Here is a 25,967-nt window from a genome sequence, read left to right as displayed (position 1 = left end):
TTACGCATATAAATAAGTGTAGATACCTCATTTCTGCACCTCCCGCAAACCACCCGGTGATGATTGGGCCGCATGTTTGGTAAGCGGAACGATTTGTGACAGTTCGTAAGTTTATTGTCAAGTGATTGCTCAAACACTGGTGTCTACCTCTTAACTGTCATCTACGCGCCGATACAGTCGTTTTGAGTCGGAATGTTCTGGAATGTTCCGGATATTTCTATTCCATATTTTATAAATATTTCACAATCTTTTATTCTTTGGTAAAGAATTTCCCGTAATATTCATACAAAATATTAAGGAAAATAAGATTATCCCGTTATTCCATAAATTAAACACGGAAATCTTTCTTCCGCAGGAGGAAACCACCTGGGAACAGACGCAACAGTTGTTGCGCCTTTTCCAAGAGACGCAGTGCCTGCTGAGCCTCTTCCCAAGTCCTTTTCTGCGTATTTTTCGTATCTTTTTCATATCTTTCCGAGATTCACTTCCAAAGTTTCTCCGAAAACCCTATTCCTTCACGTGATTAGTATAAATAGGAGCCTTCGCTCCTCATATTTCTCACGCAAGTGTCCGCCCTTCTCTTCTCCCTTTGCATTCTAAGTCCACGTTCTTACTTTTTGGCGTCTACGTGCTTGAACATTCGACAACGTAAGCTCGGATCCTTCTGATTACCAGCCTCGTTTGCATGACCGACCAATTTGACCAACTCCACAATCAATCAACTTAATTAATCTTAATCGTTTTCCTCTTACAAGGGCACTTTCTTTACATTCGAGTCAAGCATCACTAATCATAAACTTAGTTCATCTCGTTTCGTCAAACATGTAAGTCTGAAGGTGTAAATCCTTCTTTATTTATTGTTATTTACCTTTTGTATCATTAATGTAAGGTTTATGTCGAAAATACTTCTTAAAACCGATTTATAAAACCATGCTTTAAAACCCTTTTTACGGATTATCAGAAGACGACCGTCGAGAAAGGACGCAGCAACTGTTGTGCCTCTTCGAAGGGACGCAACACCTGTTGCGCCTCTTCGAAGGGACGCAACACCTATTGCGCCTCTTCGTGAGGCTGCCGCAGTTCCTGCTTCCTTTCTTCTTCCTTCGTCCTCTGTCAATTCTTCGTTATTCATTTGTTTTCGTTTGTTCTTCAATTCTTTGGCATAATAACATAATAATTTCACATGTATATTATTTATCATCATTAATACGTATAATTCATCATTAAATCCCGACTTAAATCCCTTATAATCCAATATTTGCGGGTTTTCGTCATTAAAATCAATCCGGGTCGTAGAGATTCGATTCATTCATGTTGAGTTTCTGGAATTCGATCTTTGGTATATTTTCCACCTGTTTATTGTCATATTCATCGTTTATTCGTCGTTAATTCATCATGTTTGGCTTATTTAGTTCACCTATGTCACTAATCAATCTTTCGTTCATGTAATTAATTCGTTTGCATTCGTTTCATCCATGTTTTGTCGCTTTTATGACCTATTCGCATGTAATTAATACATTAAATCACTTCCATCCGAGTCGAATGTCATAATTAATCCTTAAATTCACCGATTAACATTAACGATTTGCAGTTCCGGCTTCACAGCCAGAACTCACCCTTGGAACAGACGCAGCAACTGCTGCGCCTCTTCCAGAGGGCGCAGCTCTGCTGCGCCTGTTCCAGGATGACTTCTGTCTCTAAACTTCCGTTTTGCCTTGACCTAGTTTAATTAGTTCGTATTTAATTAACTATTAATCGTATTATCGCCTAATTCCTGTTCGCTTATTTGTTTATTTTATTCTTTCTCAAATTATCCGTTTTGGAAGTATTTTCGACATAAATCAATTGAATCCATTGTAATTATTGTAATTTTCTTTATTGTATTTTAGTGTATTTCTTTTATTGTATCATTTGTATGCCTTCACGTGTAATTGAATCTAAATCCCTACTTTGACATTAATTGTTTGCTAATTAATTGTTCACCGACATAGCCTAATTCTCACATGTTAGGATTAAAACTTGGATGTTGCATTGCATGCATATAATCGACGATATATCGAGTATAAACAATTTCCCTAATCATTAGTAGAGGCCGCTATCGAGGCGGGCGGGATTAGGTGTTCGATCAAAAGAGCTTCCTAATACGTACCCCCACCCCTTACTCCAGATCTGTGACACCCTCATTCATTGCGGAAAAGTAAACACGTAATTTTAGAATAAAACTGCATGGATATGTTTGTAATAGGTTCATTTGGGTAAAAACCTGTAATTTTAAAACCTGAACTTGTTATTAAGATATCCAAATTGAAAGGTGTCAAAACATACAAGATCTAAATAGAAGTTTCATAACATAACCATCGCTAAAGTCGAGAATAGCAAAGTTATACAACCAAATGTAAAGAGGGAGACATATATCCCTAAAATGTATGTGACATAAAAACTCGTATAAGAGTCTCTACAAATAAAACCAAATCTAAGTAAGTCCCAAGGTTACTTTGCTCGCTAGCTCGTCCATGAACCCCATATAAGCATCACCATACCTGTCGATCGCATTTTATACAAATACGAAAGCCACAGTCAGTGGGGAGTAACTCTGAGTTCTCCCAGCCACGAAATGTCATAATTAATATAACATGTAAACATAAGAATATGAATAACACATAGCCTTAGCATATAGATGCTAGACAATCGTGCTTATCATGTGAACAACAATATAACAACACATAGTCCTAGCATGTGAATAATAGACCGACTCATACTACACTATCATGTGAATCACATAACATCCAGGAATCCAAACTCTATCAACCATAGCCGGCTTGCATCTCACCTTTTATGATTCATAGAATCATCAAACAAGAAAGGACAATATATCTAGAGACAGGCATAAGTTCCTAGTACAGTCAATAGTCACTCTGTAACTCGAGTCTATACCACGAGGTAAGGTAAACACCCTAGTCCTAAACTTGCGCAGACCTAGCGACATGCGGAAAACTACCGCATCCAAGACCCATGATAACAACACATGAGTACCCCTAAGGAGTCCACCAAAGGGTTGGCTAGTACTTAAGCTGACTACATACTTCTAAGAGTACGTCAGGAAGTCATACCCTAACTTGGATATAAACTCACCAAGCTAAGACACAAAGGCTATTAAGCGGTGAACATACACTCGTCAAAGACTATAAGGGCCTATCTATGACGATGGCCTAAGATACCAACACCACACAAGACAAGTAAGACACCCACTTAACCATAAGAGGGGCAAAGAGTACAAACTGGCAACATAAATACTTATACTCAAATCAAGGACTCTAGGATAACATCCTTCCTTGTGAAAAACTACAAAAATGTAAATTCAGCTGACAATCCAACAGTATCCACAATCTCATTAGTAATCCAAAACTCAGCGAACCGTTAATCTCATAATTCATGAGAACAAGCTAAAATGGCAACAAGGCAAGAAGACTCAAGTATAAGGCAACCAATTCATCCAACAACCAACATATGAAAAGACAATTATACTCAAAGACAAATCCTCGACCCTAGTCCCGCGACGGGTCATCGGTCAAATCGAGGCTGACCGGTTTAAACCTAGCTTGACCAAACTCATTTGGTCAAATTGGCCCAGCTCAGAGTCTTGGCCCATTTTGGTCCACATCACGGAATTTACCACAATGTCATACCCTTGCCATTTTTAATTTCTATTATGTGAAAACTATTGACATAGAGAAAATATGCTAACTTATAAAATAACCAATTCAACGGAAATATTAGCTTAAACAATTTCCTACATGCCAAAATACCAACATACTTCAAAACCTGAACCATAGGCCCAAAACATCAAACAATAGACCCAAGACCCGACCCAAAGTGACGGGTCAAAATCTGGGCCGGACCCACCGGGCCTGCCGGGTCTATCGCGCCCCTTTATGGGCTGTTTTGGGCGGTTTTTCCGCCCCTTTTCCCTTTTTCCTACCAAAATCCGTTTCAAGCTCAATTTAATACCGTCTCAAGCAACAATCAACAATACCCATTTCGTTTCAATACTCAAGTATATGAAATAACCACAAATTAGTAAACTTTAACAACACAAGTCATGTGAAAAATGAAACTAACACATTATCAATCACCTAAACACTTAACAAACAACAAACACAACATCTATGTGACATTAAATCGTCGAGTAACTCGGAATAGTTACCTTAAGCTAGCAAAGAGACAAGTAATAACTTGAGAAAGCTTCTAAAACCCAAAATTACTCTTCATCTTCAACCACATATGAGTCACCTAACTCATCTTCAAGTTCTTCACCTATAAGAACAACAAAAACACAATTATTAAGCTTAAATTCGAATTCCTAAAAGATGAGCCTTAAAACAAAAATTGGGGGAAATGAAAATAAAGCTTACTAGGAGATGAGGAATGAAAAGAGGATTCCAAGCATATAATTTTTATGAAATTTGGTGAAGAAATAGAGGAATTATGAAGGATTTAGGGTTTGTAAGTAGGATTTTTGGTAGGTTTTTGGTGTTTGAGAGAAGGAGGAGATAAATTGAGAATGGAGGAAATGAAAATTGAAAGAGGAGACAAATGGAGGGAGATGGCCGGTCCAAATGGCATGGGGAGGTTGGTCAATTGTTTACGTTTTGGGTTTGCTTCGACGGTAATTAGAAATATTCGTCGAACGCGATTTCCGAGAATATTAAAGTTCTTAAACACGATTTTACTAAAAGATTAAGTACTCATATGCCCAATATCCAAACTCGTTTACCCAACGACCGTAAGAAATGGGAAAATCCCAATATTACGACTTTTATCATAAATCTATTTTATCAAAGTAAAAGGTTTAAATATAGTTTAAATTACTTTTAAACATTTCTAAACTATCAAAAGTGATTAAATTACTTCAAACTAAAATACAATTATATTTTGTCAAATTATTATTATTTCAAATAAATTAATATTAAATTAAAATGAATTAAAATATTACTTTTAAAATATAATAAAGGTCTTCAAGTTTACGGGTATTACAAGATCTCTGTGAACATCCGTGTTCATTGGCATCCACGAGAGTCATTCTAGACATAGAATGCTAAGGATAACGAGTTCTTGGTGTTCATGTCACTACTTTGTATCTTGACATGGCACGAGGTATTCGAACGGTTTCCAATTTTTCACAATAAATTGGTGGCGACTTCACAAATGCAAACGCTTGTTTCCAAGCGCCCTCGTGGCCCATGTCCACAATAAGAGAACTGATAAATACAACCCAACAAGTTATATTTAAGTACTTAATACCCTTCCAAATTTAGTATTAATTTAGAAGTTAGGGAATAAATTACCCATAATTCCATGAAATTAGGAAATTAATATTAAAAGGAAATATGAGCATGTTGAGCAAGCCATTTCCTTGGTCTACCTTTGACTCTGAAAATAGCTTCATTTGTGTATGTTGGGAAAATGCAATCACGTGTTCAAGTTTAATATACTTCACAGTTCAGAGTTCAGTTATATTTTTTTTTTACCTTGTCTCACATTTTTGCTACTCGGAAACTTTTGTGAAAATCTATAAATATTATTAAAAGGCTAGACATTAAACACCACGTAGACAAATGTGACATGGCAACAATTAATTGTGACGTGGCAAAATATAGTTACTCTCATAATTAATGATAAAAAAACTAAATTTAGATAATTTTAATTTCATAGGATAATTTTTAAAACACTCTCATGCAAAATGGATTTAATAATAATAATAATCTATAAATATAATTATAAAGTAAGCTAAACTGTCAACCATCAACTATATGTCTTATTTTAATTTCATAAGATAATTTTTAAACCACTCTCATGCAAACCTTTTACATTACATTTCTCCTTGCTCCATATTTATGTATGTAAAATCAATAACTCTATAATCTAAATACAAAATCTATATATCTAACTTAAAGGCATGCTAAATTACCTATCATAATCTACATGTCATATCTATACAATAATATAAATAGGCTACCTTGAGCATATGTATAAGACATGCGACAGCGTAGAATCACTAAGAAAAATTCATTTGATAATGTGTGACTAATTAGTAATATACATTCATAGAATTAAGATAGAATACTTATTATCACGTTTATGACCCCTTATTCATCTCTAACTCTTCATTTTTTCTTTAGCTCTTCCTTTTCCTTTTTGATGATTCCTTTCTCCCCCTAAAATTTAACTCCTTATTTGATGCTAAGTTAATATAAGTAAAGTCTTTAAAATAAATACTTTTATTTTTTACCCTCTTTTTCTAAGCTTTTGGCATATTCATATGTTATTGAAACTTTCCATTGCATATAATTTTTAGCATAGTAGTACACATGAAAAAAAATTATCAATTCCACGTTTAAAAGTTACTCTCATAATTAATGGTAAAAAACTAAATTTAGATAATTTTAATTTCATAGGATAATTTTTAAATCACTCTCATGCAAAATGGATTTAATAATAATAATAATCTATAAATATAATTAAAAAGTAAGCTAAACTATCAACCATCAACTATATGTCTTATTTTAATTTCATAAGATAATTTTTAAACCACTCTCATGCAAACCTTTTACATTACATTTCTCCTTGCTCCATATTTATGTATGTAAAATCAATAACTCTATAATCTAAATACAAAATTTATATATCTAACTTAAAGGCATGCTAAATTACCTATCATAATCTACATGTCATATCTATACAATAATATAAATAGGCTACCTTGAGCATATGTATAAGACATGCGACAGTGTAGAATCACTAAGAAAATTTCATTTGATAATGTGTGACTAATTAGTAATATTCATTCATAGAATTAAGATAGAATACTTATTATCACGTTTATGACCCCTTATTCATCTCTAGCTCTTCATTTTTTCTTTAGCTCTTCCTTTTCCTTTTTGATGATTCATTTCTCCCCCTAAAATTTAAGGGGGCGTTTGGTTGAGGGTAATAAGAAAAGGGAAAGAGAATAAAAATGGTTGATTCCTTTTGTTGTTGTTTGTTTGACACAAAGAAAGGGTAACCCAAACCCCCCCTTACCCCCAAAACCATTCTCATCCTTACCCCTCCCCCCCTTGGGTAAGCCCATAACCCCATAATCCCTTCTTCCTCCTACTCCCTATTTCCACCACTCCCACCAACACCCACAACATCCTCTCACACCGTCAACCACTGCCACCTACACCCTACACCCACCACACCGACACAACCACCACCAGCGACGCCGACACAACCACCACCAACCCCGCCGCCTGTCCACGCTACCCCATATCCTCAACCACTAAACACCACACCAACACCTTCAGTAACTCTCCCACCCCACCAACCACCACCAACACCTTCCTCGGCCACACCACTACAACCGCCGGACGCCGGCCACACCAGATCTGGTGTTTTAAGGGGTGGGGGAGGGGTTTTCGAAGGGTTGTGGTGGATTTTTTAGAATGAGTAAGGTGTTTGGGGTCGGGATTATGGTGTTTGTTAAGGGCGTGAGGCGCGGTGATTAGGTTCGCCGTGGGGTACCGTGAGGAAGATCGTCGGCGCCGCTACTTGTGGTGGTGTCGGTGTAGATAATGGTGGCAGGTGGTGGGTAATGGTGGTGGAGGTGGTGGATGTTGGCTTTTAATTCCCTTTCCCTCTAATTGTCAACCAAACACCCAAGTATAATATGGGTGATCCCATTCATTTCCCTCTCTTACCCTTTCTTGATTTCATTCTCTTACCTTTTCCCATACCAAACGCCCCCTAACTCCTTATTTGATGCTAAGTTAATATAAGTAAAGTCTTTAAAATAAATACTTTTATTTTTTTACCCTCTTTTTCTAACCTTTTGGCATATTCATATGTTATTGGAACTTTCCATTGCATATAATTTTTATTAATCATTTGCATTTGTGAAAAAAATAAAGTTATATCATACATAAGATTTGTGTTTTATTTGGTATTGTTTAAATAACTTTTATTGATGTCAATTTGTATTTCTCACCTTGATTTATTTTAGCAGGTGGAATGGTACAATTTTCTTATTATTACAAAGCTGGATTGTGCAGTTAATTACGTTATACATAAGGTATGTTCTACGAGTTTTGTTTGTGTAATTTATATAAGCTTATTGTAAAATGTACAGTTTTTTGTAATTTATTCCACTAATATCGCTTTGTGGTAGATTTATTTTATACTATCTTTATGTAAACCCTCTTACAAGATTAATTGAATTATCGTTAAATGTATGTTTGTTTCTAATTCCATTTTTGTAGGTGATGCTTCATTTGTCTTCTCATAATATTAACATAGTGTGTTAAAAAAAACTACATGGGAAATGTGTAGGCAACAGAAGGATTTAGTTGAACAAAAACTTGATATCCGTTCTTGAACCATGTTCTAATGATATTAAAACTTATTTGGTACGTAATTGTCTCACTTGATATAAAAACCAAACATTTTTAGTTTTTAATTCGAATTTAGAGGATCTTAGTAAATTGTTTTTTTTATAACTCTGTTTTTGTAATAAAAAAAATACAATATAGTTAAAAGGCTACTTAAAACATCTAATTTTAATTCACATGTCATTTTTATAGTATTGGTTAATATTAAGGCTACGTCAGACTTATTTATTAAAATTCTTCATAAAATTTACTAATATTTTTTGATGGAAATCATAATACCGATCATGATTTAAATTATAAAAATGAATTAACAATTTACTCTCATCATTTAAATCGTACAATTTATCCATCTAACTCTTCATTAACCATAGAGATAGTAGTTAAAAGGTCTTATATGTAGTAAATAAAAAGTCTAATAATTTGGATTATAAAGTTACTAATAATATTTTATAGTGGAAACCATAAGATCATGTACTAAATTACAAAAATAAATTAAGAATTTACTCTCATTATTAAATTTAAATCGTAAAATTTATCCATATAATTCCTCATTAGTAATAAAGATAGTAGCTAAAAGGTTTTATATGTGGTAAATGAAAAATCCAATATATCTTGGATTATAAAGCTTCACAATTTCTCATATTGTTACTTTTGATTTATTTCAAAACCATCTTAAATATTGTAATTAGCACACTTACGAAAAAGTGAAAAATAAGATGTATATGTGCATGTGATTCAAACGTTCATAGTCTTCTTAAAAGTACTCCATATTTCTATCTTTTAAGATTTTAAAATTTTAAACGTTAAATAAGTTGTATAGTTAGTTTTGTAATTAAGATGATGCTTATTTAATTTTAATTTTAATTTTAATTTTAACTATCTCAATTTTTGATTATTGATTGTGAGGAGGCTATTAAAAGTGGAGATTACATGTTTGGATCTAAATGTGAAAAACGAAAACATATTTTTTACTCTTTTAGTTGGCTTACAAAGTATCACCATTCATCATCGGCGAGATTCTCTATTTTACATGTATATTTTTGATAAAAAAATATAGATTTTGAGGAAAAGTTAAATTAATAGTATCCATTTAACTTTCTTAAAAAAACCTATCAGATATGTAACCGCGATCTTGGAGTGCTTTGTTTATCGACCTAACGACGTAGCCGTTTTTAGCTTAATTATTTATGACGTACATCATAAATATATAAAAATAACAAATTTGTAAAAAATTTAAACAAACATTTATAGTTATAAAATTATCTACATTAAATTATTGACTACAAAATATTTATGAATAATATTAACATGTATTAAAATATATGGAAATAAAATTCAAATTAAAACTTCTATCTATATTACTATGATCATGAAAAATAATGTAAAAGAACTAAATATTTACAAATGTTTGGTTTATAGCTTATTCGCGATTAAAAAAATATTTTATTTTTTAGTGAAAGATGGACATCAACAAAAGCAAATAAATGGAACAAATAGAACAAGTCCGCGATTTTCGCGGGTACAAAACTAGTATAATATAAAAAGGCAAGCCTAAATATTAGCTTTCAACATCCACCTTTAAGACTATTAGAGCATGACGCATCGTCATTATTATTTAAAAAAATTGAAAAAATCATAACATTAAACACTAATTAAATCACAATAAATATTAGTATTTGTTTTTTATTTGTTAAGAAAAATTAAAGTTAAAATTAAAGACAATATATCTCATATTAAACACAAATATAATTCTCACCATAATCTTTCAAAATAATGCTAACCATTCAATCTACCTTGAATTATTGTTCACAAATAAAAATATAAAAAAATCTATTTTGAATTTTTTTTAGGTTGAATTAATTACATAGCTAAACAAAATTGAAGACAATAACAATAATCGTGAGAAAACACTAATAAACGTAACAATATTCGTGGCAAAATATTAATAATCAACGGCAAACATGTAGTAAATTGTAGAAAATCTATATTGATAATATATTGACAATATATTATGGTAGTATAAGTATAGATTGATAAAAAAAAAATCTTACGAGTCCTTTTTGTCAATAGGGCTCAGTGCGACCGCAAATCCGGGATTGTATAACACCACCAACGTGACAATACAGCTAACCCCGTGAATTTCACGGATAATAGAACTAGTTTATATATGAAATGATACAACTATTTATTTTCATAATCAATTTTGTCAATCACAATCAACTTTCACAATACTTTCACAATCAATGATAAATTAATGACATTTGTCTAAAAAAAAATGATAAATTAATGAGTAGGTGATATAATATTATTTATATATGTAAAATTGGAATTCGCTCATTCCATTCTCAAAAATTATACCGCAACAGTTGTTTTTCTACCAGCTTAGCCAGTGATGGCTAACGTAATGTAGTACCATAACTTGTAATGCCCTCAACCTCGTCTTTGATATGCTCTATTTTTATGCACAAATTCTCATGAACAGAAATAAAAATCATTACTTGACATTAATTAACAAACCATGATATAACAACCAACTGATAAGTTCAAGCGTACAACAATTAAAAACTAATCACCGCGGACCCATGAAATAATCTACGCTTCAACACCACAAACTAATAAACTTCCACCCATAAAATCTCTACTTCAATATCACAGATTTCTCAGCAAGAGCCAACACCACTAGAGTCATCATGCACAACAATCAGGAACATAGACAAAGTCCATGTCTTTATCTAAAATAAAACGCCTCCGAACATCTTCATTGATAGTTAGCCCAGGCTCTAAGACTTCGTAAACAAATCTTTTTTCCCGACCTTTCTTGAGAGGCATAAGGCTTACAATGCATACAGCATGCCTAAGCGGTACATTGGGATATTTCGGACTCCGTTGCCCTCGTAGATGATATAAGGATAGGTAATCCTGGTGTAGTTTGTACACACACGAAAACCTCCTATCATCGGTCCAGTTTTGATATGGGCGGAAATATGGAACATTGTACGGGCGCGATCACGAGCATTCGGATACACATGGTAAGTCCTACAACCCTTTACCCGAAAAGGCTGCCCAAACAAAATAATTAAAATATAAGTCAATAACAAACATTTTATATATAAATATGGAAATGCACCATAATACCTTCACATAACCCATAACCTAGAAAGAAAAAATTTTCTACAGAGATGGATGCATTTTAACCTTTTAGGAAACACTGCAAATATATCACAGATACAAACAATTCATTCAATATACGAGTTAATGATTGGGCGAGATGCTAGAGACTAGTATAAAGCATAATAATGTATTTTATACTTTTGGGTAAAGATTAAAGAATAAAATCTATGATCTTGTACATATATTAATGTTTTATTGTTTTTTTTTTTGGTAATCTTATCATCTGAAACAAATATGAGCAAAGTAATTATATACAAATCTCAAGTAAAGAAATATAATCATCAAAATTTACGCACATAGTCACTTAAAATGGTAAGTAAAAGAAAATTACAAACTTCAAAAATTTCCATGTATGTACATACGTTAATTGTCATTGTTTCCATGCAATTTAGATGAAAATGATTAAAGGCGTGCCTCATTGATTTCAAACTTTCCAATAAAAGTCATAAATTTGATTCATGGTGTATTTATCTATGAAATTTATTTAAGGAAACACAAAGTATTTAAAGAGCATGCATTCTTTTTAAATCTTTATTTCATTTTATTGCATTTTTAACTTATGTAAATCATTTTTCACTAAAGATCTTATTAATAATATACTCTATCTAATTTTTATCAATCATTTTCCATGAAAAAAAAAGTATTAGGAAAGAAGGAATTAAGGAGTTTTCGGTTTTTATGACCGTGAATACACTTTTAATTTACTAGTAGTCTAGTACATTATGCACAACGTGGCTCTGACATTGGATGAATAGATTGATTACGGCGTATTCCTAGAAAAGACGAGTACGCGAAATCCGGCCATATCAGTGACCTGCCTAAAAATAACCAAGGGATACATAATATTTCAGCAGTGAGAAAGATTACGGCGTCATTAGCTAATTTCAGTTAATTATTCAGGATTAAAACCAAAAATATAGTTGAGCATCAAATGCATCAAAAGATAGCATACATAATAATAATAGAAATAAAACCTAAAACTTTGGTCCCGGTAAGGCAGCTATGGGTTTAACTGTCTATATTGGACAATAACAGACTGACAGTGTTCGAATTTTAAACCGAGAAAAATTATGACTTGCTTATTGATATTCCTATCCCATAATTATCATCCTCATAATTATTACCACTAAAACTTGGGAGAGACGGTCTCTCACTAAGTTATTGAGAGACCAATCTTTCGTACCCTTTTATTTGTATTTCGTACCCCTTTTGTTGTTGATCGTAACATAGTAATTTCGTACCTATTTACATAATAAATGTACCCATTTTATCATTAATCAGGATTTGTACCTATTTTATTACCTTCAGTACCATTTTTTCTTAAAATTGTACAATGGTCTCTCAATAAAGCTTATTAAGAGACCGTCTCTCAAAAGACCTACTCATTACCACATCTCCATAGTTAAGCATCACATCTCCATAATTAAATTATCATCTTACATAACTATAACTAAGGCAACGGAGGAGCAAGAAAGAAGCCCCTCTCGAGTGAACCATCCTTGGCTTTGTCACAATACAAGCAATATTCATGATTTGGGTGGAAAATGACAGAACGTGGAGGTCTCCCTTCCTCACCTGCCACAATAGAATCCAATAAATAAATTCAATTCAATTCGCAAAAAAAACTCAAATTATCAAGAGGTGGGGAAGAATTAAAAGGATGACTTTACATACCATGGTAGTACGGCTGGTTAACCACAGGGGCACAGTGGGTGACTATCTCAGGATCACCGGTTGCAAACTCAACAAAAAAAAGCTCAGCTGGAACATAGAAAGGAGCGGTCTTTTGGCGAGCAAAGAAATTGAAATGAAAACAATAATCGTGCGTGCTTGAGTAGCTGGGGACTAACTGTGATGCAAAATCTACGAATTCATAGTCCAAATCCTATCAAAACACAAAAATAAATTACGAGATAAGTCAAATTACAATAACAAAAACTAAACAAGAGAAGAAGAATTATAGTAAGTATACCATGTTGGACCTGACATAGCCCAAAGCAAGATTTTCGCATAAACCTCTAACATCCATAAACCTGGTCTCTTTCGGTTCAGCGGGTCCTTGTTCAAACATTTTAGGAAGAACCACATTGAGAATATAATCAAACTTCCCGTTAGAAGTTTCTTCATCATCACTGCAATCCAATAAAACCCAAATCATGTAAAATCAGTATCAACAACCAACAACATCAACATCCTAAACAAGTGATAATGATAATAATAATAATAATAATAATAATAATAATAATAATACTAACATCGGATGGTTGCATGGGAGCCATTGGTTGAGGTCCATGGGAGATAATTTGATAAGATTTATTAAGGGTTATATACTTATATATGCTCCGTATTTCTCAAGGCAAGTCTTAATAACATAATAAGACACAAATTTACATACGAGGAGTAGTATATATATATATAGAGTTTGAGTCAATGAATTATGGAAAGACTCCCAATAAAATTTATGGCAAAATTACCGTTTCCATAATAAAGGCAAATTATTGATGATTTATATCAAATTATAATGTATAATTCCTTCTAAAGTCAAAACTACCATATTCTTCCTTAGTTAAATCCCTACCAAAATTAATAAATTATTAAAAAAATTCTCCCAAATTTGTATCACAATTCCTTCCAACATTGAATAAAAATCTCTTATAAATTTCCTCTATGAGTAATATTACATTCTTGCGCTTGTCAAATTTTTTAATTAATTAGGTATATCTTCCATTAATTAGGTAGAGCCGTATATCTTCCGTCACACACCTCCTCTATAGCGATCTTAGGCTCCGTTTGGCACAACACTTCAGGTAGCTTATTTGACCAAAGCAACCTATTTGACCAAAATTTCAGCTACCTGATTTTTTTGCGAGTGTTTGGCAAATAGCTTATTTGGTCAAATAAGGTACCTGAAATGAAATGCTACCTCAGGTAGCATTTGAGAAATCAGGTACCTGAAATGACTTATTTTCCATTTTGTACCCCTTTATTCTATAATATTAAATAATTTTCATATCCTTTTACGTCATTTTACCAAAATCAGCTACCTTTTTAACTAGTTTGCCAAACACATTTTTATATAATCAGTTACCTTATCAGCTCTTACTTTTCAGCTACCTTATCAGTTACCTTTTCGAGGGTTTGATTAGCTTTTAGGTTTTTCAGCTACCTTTTCAGATTTCAACTACCTTTTCAGGTTGTTTTGCCAAACAGAGCCTTAGGTTAAGACGGTATAAAAATAAAAAATAAAACACAAATAAAAAATAAAAATTAAGTGAGACAAGAGAGAACATACACTTGAGAAGGATTATTATCGGTAGGATTGATATTGAAGGCTTGAAATTGTTGATGATCGGGGGATTGAAATTGTTGATAATTGGGAGCTTGAAATTGTTGATAATCAGGGGCGTCAAATTGTTGATAATCGGGAGCTTGAAATTGTTGATAATCAAGGTCGTCAAATTGTTGATAATCGGATGCTTGAAATTCTTGAAAATTATAGGCTTCAAGCCCTCTTTTTACAAGGAATTTGTACCTCATCTTGCGATGCTTTCACTAGCATAGGCTTTAAGCCCTCTTTTGAAACCTTAACAAAAGCGAAAACCTCAAAATATACACCACAAGTAAACATACAATACAACTGAGCAGTATATTCCTAGAAAAGATGAGTACGCGAAATTCGGCCATATCAGTGACCTGCTTAAAAAACAACCAAGGGATACATACTATTTCAGCAGTGAGAAAGATTACGGCGTCATTAGCTAATTTCATTTAATTATTCAGGATTAAAATCAAAAATATACATGAGCATCAAATGCATCAAAAGATAGCATACATAATAATAATAGAAATAAAACCTAAAACTTTGGTCCCGGTAAGGCAGCTATGGGTTAACGGTCAATAACAGACTGACCGTGTTCGAATTTAAAACTATTAAAACCGAGAAAAATTATGACTTGCTTATTGATATTCCTATCCCATAATTATCATCCTCATAATTATTACATCTCCATAGTTAAGCATCACATCTCCATAATTAAATTATCATATTACATAACTATAACTAAGGCAATGGAGGAGCAAGAAAGAAGCCCCGCTCGAGTGAACCATCCTTGGCTTTGTCACAATACAAGCAATATTCATGATTTGGGTGGAAAATGACACAATGTGGAGGTCTCTCTTCGTCACCTGCCACAACAGAATCCAATAAATAAATTCAATTCAATTCAATTCGCAAATAAAACTCAAATTATAAAGAGGAGGGGACGAATTAAAAGGATGACTTTACTTACCAAGGTAGTACGGATGGTCTACCACAGGGGCACAGTGGGTGACTATCTGAGGATCACCGTTTGCAACCTCAACAAAAAAAAAGCTCAGCCTGAACATAGGAAGGAGCGGCCTTTTGGCGAGCAAAGAAATTGAAATGAAAACAATAACCGTACACGCTTGAGTAGCTGGGGACTAACTGTGATGCTAAATCTACGAATTCATAGTCCAAACCCTATCAAAACACATAAACAAATTACGAGATAAATCAAATTACAATAATAAAAACTAAACAAGAGAAGAAGAATTATAGTATGTATACCATGTTGGACCTGACATAGCCCAAAGCAAGATTTTCGCATAAACCTCTAACATCCATAAACCTAGTCTCTTTTGGTTTAACGTGTTCTTGTTCAAACATTTTAGGAAGCCACACATTGAGAAAATAATCAGCCTTCTTGTCAAACGTTTTTTTATCATTACTGTAATCCAATAAAACCCAAATCATGTAAAATCAGTATCAACAACCAACATCAACATCGTAAACAAGTGATGATAATAATAATAATAATAATAATAATAATAATAATAATAATAATAATAATAATAATAATAATAATAATAATAATAATAATAATAATAATAATAATAATAATAATAATCTGGGGTGTGGGAGCCCAGATTGTCTCTCGGCTCCCCACCAATTTCCTGTAAACTTTTATTTTCATTTTAATGAAAGCTGCGCGCATCATAATAATAATAAAAAAAAAATAATAATAATAATAATAATGTTGCGTGGGAACCAACGAGGTATAAAAATTAAAATTTAAAAAAAAAATTAAGACAAAGAGAGAACATACACATGATGAGGATTAGGATTAATTGGATTTATCATCGACATGCTCTATTTTGTGTATTATATTAATTACAACGAGGGATACAACTATATTTATACATCAAAAAACCCTAGCTAACTCCTACCATAATATTAGGTACACAATATATTTACCATATTCTACCCTTATTTATCACATCTTTTGATTTTCCAATTTCATCTCCTTCCTTATTAGCTAAATAACTAAATCTCATAACTTAAAATCTCCAATCATGAACGATGATAATTCACACGTGAGAGACGAAACGGTAACTCGAGTCAAATTTTCCGTTTCACACCCTTAATTGTAAAATTTAAGTATTTGAAGTATGGAATTTACATAATGATGTATGATTAATTTTAATACAACCAAATTTCCAGATTTTTCAATTGAATAAACATTCTTTATTGATTCTATACATTATTACAACAGAATTTAAAAATAAAGATAGTAATTAATTGTTGTTGTCGCCATCACCGTAATCGTGGTTAAGGAAATGTTAAATTGAGAATTCCGGTGAGTGTAGTGAATCGTTATGTTTGATAAAGATTAGGATTAGGATGTTAGTGGTACAGGGTAATTTCGTAAGGGTGTTAATGGCATAAGGGTAATTTAGTAAATTATATACGCATGTTAGTAATTTTCGGGTGACAAAAAGAAAAAGTGCTAATATATATCACATAATAATACAAAATATTATTTGATATTACTCGACGGTACGATGCCTAACTTGTGCGGTAAATAATTAAATAATTCTCCTTCGAGAGCTTTAGTAAACAAGTCTGCGATCTGCTCCTTACTTCGAGCATGAAACGTTGCTATGTTTTTTTCGACCAAATGTTGCCTAATAAAATGGCAATCTATTTCAATATGTTTCGTCCGATCATGAACACGGGTTTTCTTGCTATGTTGAACGCTCCAAAAATGACTTGAGCCAATTTAATTCATTCGTCAAAAGATACATGAGCATATTCTCTTACCCATTTTCATCATCTTCTCTCTTCATCATCTCTCCTCACTAATTTTCATCATCTCTCCTCACTAATTTTCATTTAATGTCTTTCTCTTCTCATAACAAAGGCTCATAAATTATTGACAATTCTACCAAAAATCAAAACATTATCAGCAAAATGCCAACAAAACAAGCTGCAAGACGTGCATCAGTGAAGAAAAATACTAGAGGGTCAAACGGAGTTGATGATGCTGGAGAAGGTAATAATATTTTTTGATTGACTTTTTTTTATGGTTAAATAATTGAGTACATGCAAATGTTGGAAGGTTTTGTTCATTTTCGACGATTTTTCTTATTTAGTTGGTTTATTTATTCAATTATTAGGATTTTTCGTCTTCTTAGGATTTATTTATTTAATTTTTTTGACCATGATATTGTTACATGCATTTATTTATAAATTATATAGGTTTTGGTCAAAAAAAGAATTAAATTTAGGATTTTCCTTCCTTTTGTTTGGAATATGTGAGTGGATTGTTTAGTTTTTAGATTTAAATGTTTGAAATTTATTTTTTATGGTACTATGAAGATTTTGCTATGTTACTGTGTTTTGTTTATTTTATTTTTTTATCAAATTTTTAGTTCATTTTTCCTTTGTTAGTTGATTTATTATGTTTTATGTTACCATTTTTAGTTCATTTTCTATTTTTAATTTCAGTTCATTTACTTTTCATTGTCATGTTGATTTTGGTTGAAGATTGATACCATTTTTAGTTTGATTGTTACAGTTTTTAGATCGTTTTTGTTTCTTATGTTTGTTGTTGTGATTGTTAAACTTTGTATCAATTTGATAAATTGATGATCTTTGTCTCCGCTATATTAATTTTGGTTATTCACATTATTATAAATAATGGATACAAAATTGATAATGGTGGTTTCAGTCTATTTTATTGTTTATTTTTGATTTTAAAACGGTTTTTTCGACATATGCAATGTGTTATTTGTAACCAGTTTAGGATTCAATGTTGTCTAAATGAAATGGTAACAATTTGCGTTTAATGGATACCTGCAACTGATAATGGTGGTTTAGTTTTCATGGTTTAATAACTTGTTGTGTATTCGGGTAATATGTAATTTGTAACCACTTTTAAATTCATTGTTATATAGTTGAAACGGTCACAAACTGACTTAAAATGTTTACATTTTATGTATGTTTTATGACTTAAACTATCGTATTTTAATGTCGTGAAATTGGTTTATTCATTTTGGTGTTATTAGATGCTGAGAAAGTTGTGACAAATGAGCCGATTGAGTAGTTAAAGACTCAAGGAAAGAAAAAAGTTGCGACCAATACGTGCACCGGGGAAAACGACCGCTGCCAAGAAGCCGTAGCCTTGTGAATGTTCTGTTGTATATAATTGTTTACATTTCTAAATATGGTAACATATTATTCAAAAATGTCTACATAGTGGTTACAAAAGTATTTATGGTAATGCAACTTATTATGTTACCAAAATATTTATGGTAATGCAAATTATTTATGAAGACATTCATGAGATATACAATAATATGTGCATTTAAATAGTCTTTCCAAATGTAACGTGCTTTGAGATGGTGACATATTCAACAAGAATGTTAACATAATGGGCAATATGCATTGCCAAAGAAGATACAGCAGGAATGACAATTTGTTTACATTGGTATCTGTTATGTTACCAATTGCAATATGGTAACATATTGTGTGATAATGAATACATTCCTTAACATATACAGTACCGTAGATGATTCACTTTTTAAAAAAAAGGTCATATATAGAATGCCATAGTTGTTTACGTGTTTCAACACAATGTTACCAATTTTAATATGACAACAGTTTGTACAAGAATTATATAACATTATCTCTCAAAAAAAAATTATACTATAACATTACTTGTAGAATACACTGCCATGGGCCCATGACTCCATGAGAGATATACCAATAATGTCCAATGTTTACATATTTACCCAATATTTTATCAAAATGTATATAGCAACGTATTGTAAAATGATGAAAACATTACTTGTAAAATACACTGTCATAAGAAATACACTAAGAATGTCAATTGTTTATATATTTATCCATTATGGTCCCAAACTGTATATGGTGACATATTGTGCAACAATGAGAACATTACATGTAAAATACACTGTCATATGAAATACACCAAGGATGTCAATTGTTTACATATTTATCCATTGTGTTAGCAAATTTAATATGGTAACATATTGTGCAAGAACGAAAATATTCATTTACTGGCCCTCCTCATTTAATATGATAACACATCTCGTAAATAAGTTCCCATTTTTATACTTTTATCCCCAATAGTGACTTTGAATAATTTGTACCTACACAAGTTGACATGATGACATTAGGGCCAAATAAAAGTAGAAATATTCATCAGACATACGAGAACATGTGACTTTGAATTAATTACGCAAGTTAACATGGTGAAATTAGGGCCAAAAGTAAAGACATGCTTTGGATATACGAGAACATGTGACAATGAATTAACTATGCAACTTGACAAAGCGACATTAGACCAAAAATACGGACACTCATTAGATATACGACAACATATGCAAGCATACAAACATATTAGATATATACGACAACTAATGTGTTCTACTCTAGTTAACAGGGTGACATTAGAATTAAAAATATAAACATTCATTAGATATTTAACATCGGATGACAATTAGTTAACAAGGTGACATTAGCACCAAAAACTATACTCCATAAGATTTAAACATATTTACTACATTTCAAACCTATACAACAAAATTCAACTTAAGAATAATCAAACACCATACTCCAAGTTCATATTTACTTAATTGATAAATATGTTATAATCTCCAAAGTTCCGTAAGATCTCTAAAATTGATTCCAAAGTATTTTAATATATAAACAAGTGAACTCGTTATGGTAACATTATTTTCTGTTCTTTAATTAAAATTTCATAGCAACTAAAAATGGGAACAATTTTGAAATTTGATAAAAAAAAAAAAAATTAACAGTAAAAATTAAAATATAAAACAAACTCAATGTTTACCTTCAAATTTCAACATGTTAAATCTAAACATTCAAGGACAATAAAAATAAAACTCAATGTTTACCTTCAATTTAGTATTCCTTCCCAGATTTTGCTTCATTTTGTTATGAAGATGATATGTTTCTAGTCTTTGTTAGATCTTGAATATGATATTTTTCTAGTTTTTAAATTTTGGATGAAGATGAGTATAAAGAGATTTTTTTGGTTAAACTTTTCTGATGGAAATGAAAGAGCAAATGAAATGAGTGTGGTTCAAATTGTCTTGAAACTATAAATTTCTTATCATTTTTGGTACAATTTTCAAACAATATGATATATATTTGACCCGTCGCAAGCTTGCGATGGGTATCTCCGTCACAAATAAGAATTTGTGAATAATAATAGAAATAAAATCTAAAACTTTGGTCCCGGTAAACAATTTATCCCTTGGACAATTCATCGTACAATTTGCACAAAAAAAAAATAATTTAGCCCTTTGAACAATTCATCGTACAATTTGCACCAAAAAAACAATTCATCATACAATGAAAGTGTCCTATCCATCAACACAAATTCTTATTTCAGACGCAAGCATCCGTCTGAAGCAATAAGACGGATCAAATCAACCCATATTCATAGCATATGACCCGATTATGTCTCCAACTAAATTAGTGGGAGACGGTCTCTCACAAAATCTACTATTATTAAACAGCTAGTCTTGCTTGTGACGGGTTAATCCCGTTACAAGCTTGTGACCTCTCACAAAAAGGGAGAGGGGACAAGGTGGGGGCACCCCCATGTGCTTCCCACTCACCTCTCAATCGACATTTTGTGAGAGGAAACGGTATCCGTCACAAGCTTGTGACGGATATCGCCGTCACAAATGAGAATTTGTGATTATTAAATCATCCCAAAATTTAATCGGGGCCATTCAAAAGTGATATAAGTCCATTTCTTTTCAAGTAATGTAGAGAATCTAAACCGAATATTAACGAATGAAATACAAAAGTAAAGTAGGTGGGGCCTTGGTGTCAGCATACACGCATTCATATTTGGTTGAAAGTGAATTTGTCATACGATCAGTTTATCAGCACCCTTTCTTTTATCCTTTGGACATTCATCGTACAATTTACACCAAAAAAACAATTTATCCCTTGGACAATTCATGGTACAATTTGCACCCAAAAAAAATAATTTATCCCTTGGACAATTCATCGTACAATTTGCACAAAAAAAACAATTTAGCCATTTGGACAATTCATCGTACAATTGGCACCAAAAAAACAATTCATCCTACATTGAAGTTATATACTTAAATGTATGTGTCTGTACAATTCATCATACAATGAAAGTGTCCTATCCATCAACACAAATTCTTATTTCAGACGCAAGCATCCGTCTGAAGCAATAAGACGGATCAAATCAACCCATATTCATAGCATATGACCCGATTCCCTTACAAATGGTAAGATGCTTTTTTATTTTTTATTACTAGTTGTCAAGTCAGACTGTCAAACATTTATTACTTGTACAAACATTATTATTTTTTATTCTACCTATCACTCTTCCTATACTCTACATCAAAACCAACGACTGACCCATCATCAGTTGCACAAGCATTATTGTATTTCCATTCATCATTCCTTCATCTCCTTTATTTTTCATCCATTTCGTCATATACTCATAATACTCCATTCATCTCGTTCATCATCACCATCATCTTCATTCATCATCATTATTTATCCCTACTCACATATTCTATTTCTATCAACCTTAACTTTTCTTAATTTCTTTATTTTTTACAACTTTTCCATCATTTTTTTAATGAGCTTTTGAGAAAGACGAATGTTTCAAATTATTCCAAATTTAATACAAATTATCCACAACAAGAACATTAGAATATTATGCAATATGTTGACATATTATCCACAACAAGAACATTAAAATATATGTGCAGTATGTTGACATATTTGTGCAACATGTTATTACTTGTACAATTTCAACATGGTAACATATTATACAAGGATATCAACATAACTATTTTTATATTTCTACATTTGTTTAATTAATTAACAACAATCAATTTTTTTATTATCAGTTGACTATTAAACGGTTACAAAATTCTCAAACATGGAAACAAACATTTTCCTATCAACTTTGTGTAATATGTTTACTTAATTGTGCAAAATGTTACTATTTCTGTATGATTTCAACATGTTAACATATTATACAAGGGTATCAGCAAAATGAGAACATATTAAACATTACAAAATGTTCACCATTTTTGATATTATGTTACTGTTTCAGATAAATTATACTATTAATAAGTTTTGATTTAAAGTTTCTAAGTGGTAACATAATAAGTTTCACAACATGTTCTGTTTATTGTGTAATATGTTTACAATTTTTACATAGAAACAAATCATACATAAACCAAAACAATTATCTTGAAAATGGTTATATATTATATTTTGGGACTTATTTACCCAATTTTTAATATGTGACCATTTGAAGTATATAAGTAACCATTTCAGTTTAAATTACACCCAATAAAATATAGTCACAAATATTTACGAAATGGTAACATTTTTCAGTTTGTTGCACGTTAAATTTGTTTCAAATAATATGATGAGAAAATGAAGATGAATTGAATGTAAAGATGAATGTTCTTGGTTTTTTTTTGTTTTGTAGAATGAGAAGATGAAGGTGAATAGTTTATGTATTTGTGAAATGGTAAATGGAATAAGTACTTTGTTTTGATATTTTGAAAGGAATGAAGAAAATGACAATGAATATGATTTAATAAATGAAGGTAAAAGATGAATGTTCTGGATTTTTGAAGGAAGGAAGAAAATGAAGGTGAATATGATTTAAATTTCAGAATGAAAAATGAAAAGTGAGGATGAAATGAACAATATGAATTGCTCCGTCATTTGTGTTATATTAGGAGTACTTGGTTGCATTGGTAGTGTAAATAATCAACTATTTGTTTAATATAAAATGTCATTTTCAAGTTCTCTCTTGTCAAATCTACTTTACCTACAACACTCCACCTTGCCTACTCTATAATTAATACATCAGTCTATTTTTACCCATTTCACACAATTTGGTTGTGACCCAACCCGTCTTACACTTAAGACGGATATCATGGGGGATTTATTGAGGGACGGTTGGGTTTAAAGAGGGAGTAGTTAATAGGTGAGGTGGAGTGTAAATGTGGGAAATGATGGTATAGGGGGCGGATAGAGTAGGATTAGCTTGATAGAACATAAAGTGATTGTACTTGTATTATCGCAAAATAATTTCCTTTTTCGACTTGATCTCGTAAAAAATGATGCCTTATATCAATGTGTTTCGTCCTAGAATGTTGTATTGGATTTTTCGAGATGTTAATTGCACTTGTATTATCGCAAAATATGGGAGTAGTTTCGAAAATAAGACCGTAATCACGCAATTGTTGTCGTACCCAAAGAATTTGAGCACAACAAAGAGCGGCACTTACATACTCACGTTCGGCCGTGGATAGAGCAACGATATTTTGTTTCTTGGATGCCCATGAGATGAGGCACGGTCCTAAGAAGGTGGCAATACCCGAGGTGCTTTTTCTATCCAACGAGCTCCCGGCATAATCCGCATCCGAAAATCCTACAAGATCAATGTCATAATGAGTTGGGTACCAAAGGTATAAACCTTGCGTTCCAATCAAATACCTAAAAATCCGTTTAACGGCTTTGAAATGCGATTCCTTAGGATTTGATTGGAAACGAGCGCATGCACACACACTAAATTGTATGCCGGGTCGACTAGCGGTTAAATAAAGCAATGAACCAATCATACCTCGATATACCTTTTCATTAACACTCTTACCATTTTCGTCTTTGTCAAGATTGAGTTTGGCAATCATAGGTGTAGGCATAGGATTCGAGCTAGTTAACCCAAACTTACTTATCATTTCCTTTAAGGTACTTTTGTTGGTGGATCATGGTTCCTTTTTCATCTTGCTTAATTTGGAGACCAAGGAAGAATCCAAGTTCTCCCATCATGCTCATTTCAAACTCAGAAGTCATAAGATCCGAAAAGTACTTATAAAGAGTGTTGTTAGTTGCACCAAAAGTAATGTCATCGACATATACTTGCACAAGCAACAGTTCCTCTGACTGTGACTTGATAAACAATGTTTTATCGACCGAACCACGTAGAAAACCATTTTCTAACAGGAATTTTGAAAGCCTATCATACCAAGCTCGTGGAGCCTGTTTTAAACCATAAAGTGCTTTGTCAAGTTTAAATACGTGATTAGGGAACTCATTGTTTATAAAGCCCGGAGGTTGTTCGACAAAAAACTTCTTCTTCAAGATAGCCATTTAAGAAAGCGGTTTTAACATCCATTTGAAAAATTTTTATGCCAACATGAGATGCAAAAACTATGAGCATTCGTATGGCTTCAAGCCTAGCTACTGGTGCAAAAGTTTCATCGTAGCCAATCCCCTCTTGTTGATTAAACCCTTGTACCACCAGTATAGCTTTATTCCTTACGATTTCTCCAACATCATCAAGCTTATTGCGATAGACCCATCTCGTACCAATTACAATACGTTGAGATGGTCTAGGGACCAGATGCCATACCTTGTTCCTCTCAAATTGCTCCAATTCTTCTTGCATAGCCGTGACCCAATATTCGTCGGTTAATACCATTGTGATATTAATGGGTTCAATTTGTGATATGAATGCTTCAAAAGCACAGTGGTTTTGGAGTGATGATCTGGTTTTGATTCCGGAGGTAAGGTCACTGGTTAGATTTGATAAAGGATGGGAACCTTGATGCTTTCATTTCTTTGGAACAAGAGTGTTAGAGGCCTCGTTTGTTTCGTTTGGTTCTGATGCAACAGTGGTAGTGACTGTTGCATGGGGAATGTTTTCTGAGGGTGTTTGTGGATTGGTTTCAATTTGGTTAGTGGTTGGTTCACTGCACTCCTCATTCCTCCTGGATGAGCTAGCTCCATTTTGAGATGAGGGAGGGTTAGTTCTCCCTGGATTTTGGCCAGCCTCCTCAAGTAATAGTGGCTCCAACTGTTGCTCAGCTTCTTACACTACTTGATCCATGTCATGACGTATCATTCCAAGTTCGAAGTGATCGTCTTCCTCATCATCTTCTTCATCATTAACTAGAGTGTTTGAAACAAAGAGACTAGATTCGTCAAATATTACATGA

At 32.4% G+C, this 25,967-nt stretch overlaps 2 long non-coding RNA genes across 2 annotated transcripts; one reads left to right on the top strand and one right to left on the bottom strand.

Moving 5' to 3' along the window:
• Window positions 1–15,527: 15,527 nt before the first annotated feature.
• LOC141609417 (uncharacterized) lies at window positions 15,528–16,257 on the bottom strand. Its single transcript, XR_012527419.1, has 3 exons — window positions 16,186–16,257; window positions 15,887–16,098; window positions 15,528–15,782 (listed from the first exon to the last, which is right to left on the bottom strand). It is a non-coding gene; the product is annotated as an uncharacterized LOC141609417 (long non-coding RNA).
• Window positions 16,258–17,715: 1,458 nt separating this feature from the next.
• On the top strand, window positions 17,716–19,271 carry LOC141609416 (uncharacterized). The gene is made up of 2 exons (XR_012527418.1): window positions 17,716–17,950; window positions 18,966–19,271. It is a non-coding gene; the product is annotated as an uncharacterized LOC141609416 (long non-coding RNA).
• The last annotated feature ends 6,696 nt before the right edge of the window (window positions 19,272–25,967 follow it).

The sequence above is a fragment of the Silene latifolia genome, chromosome 10 (genome assembly GCF_048544455.1).
Source record: "Silene latifolia isolate original U9 population chromosome 10, ASM4854445v1, whole genome shotgun sequence".
Lineage (NCBI taxonomy): Eukaryota > Viridiplantae > Streptophyta > Magnoliopsida > Caryophyllales > Caryophyllaceae > Silene > Silene latifolia.
The sequence above is the reverse complement of the archived record's forward strand: the minus strand, read 5'-3'. Positions and strand labels throughout refer to the sequence as shown.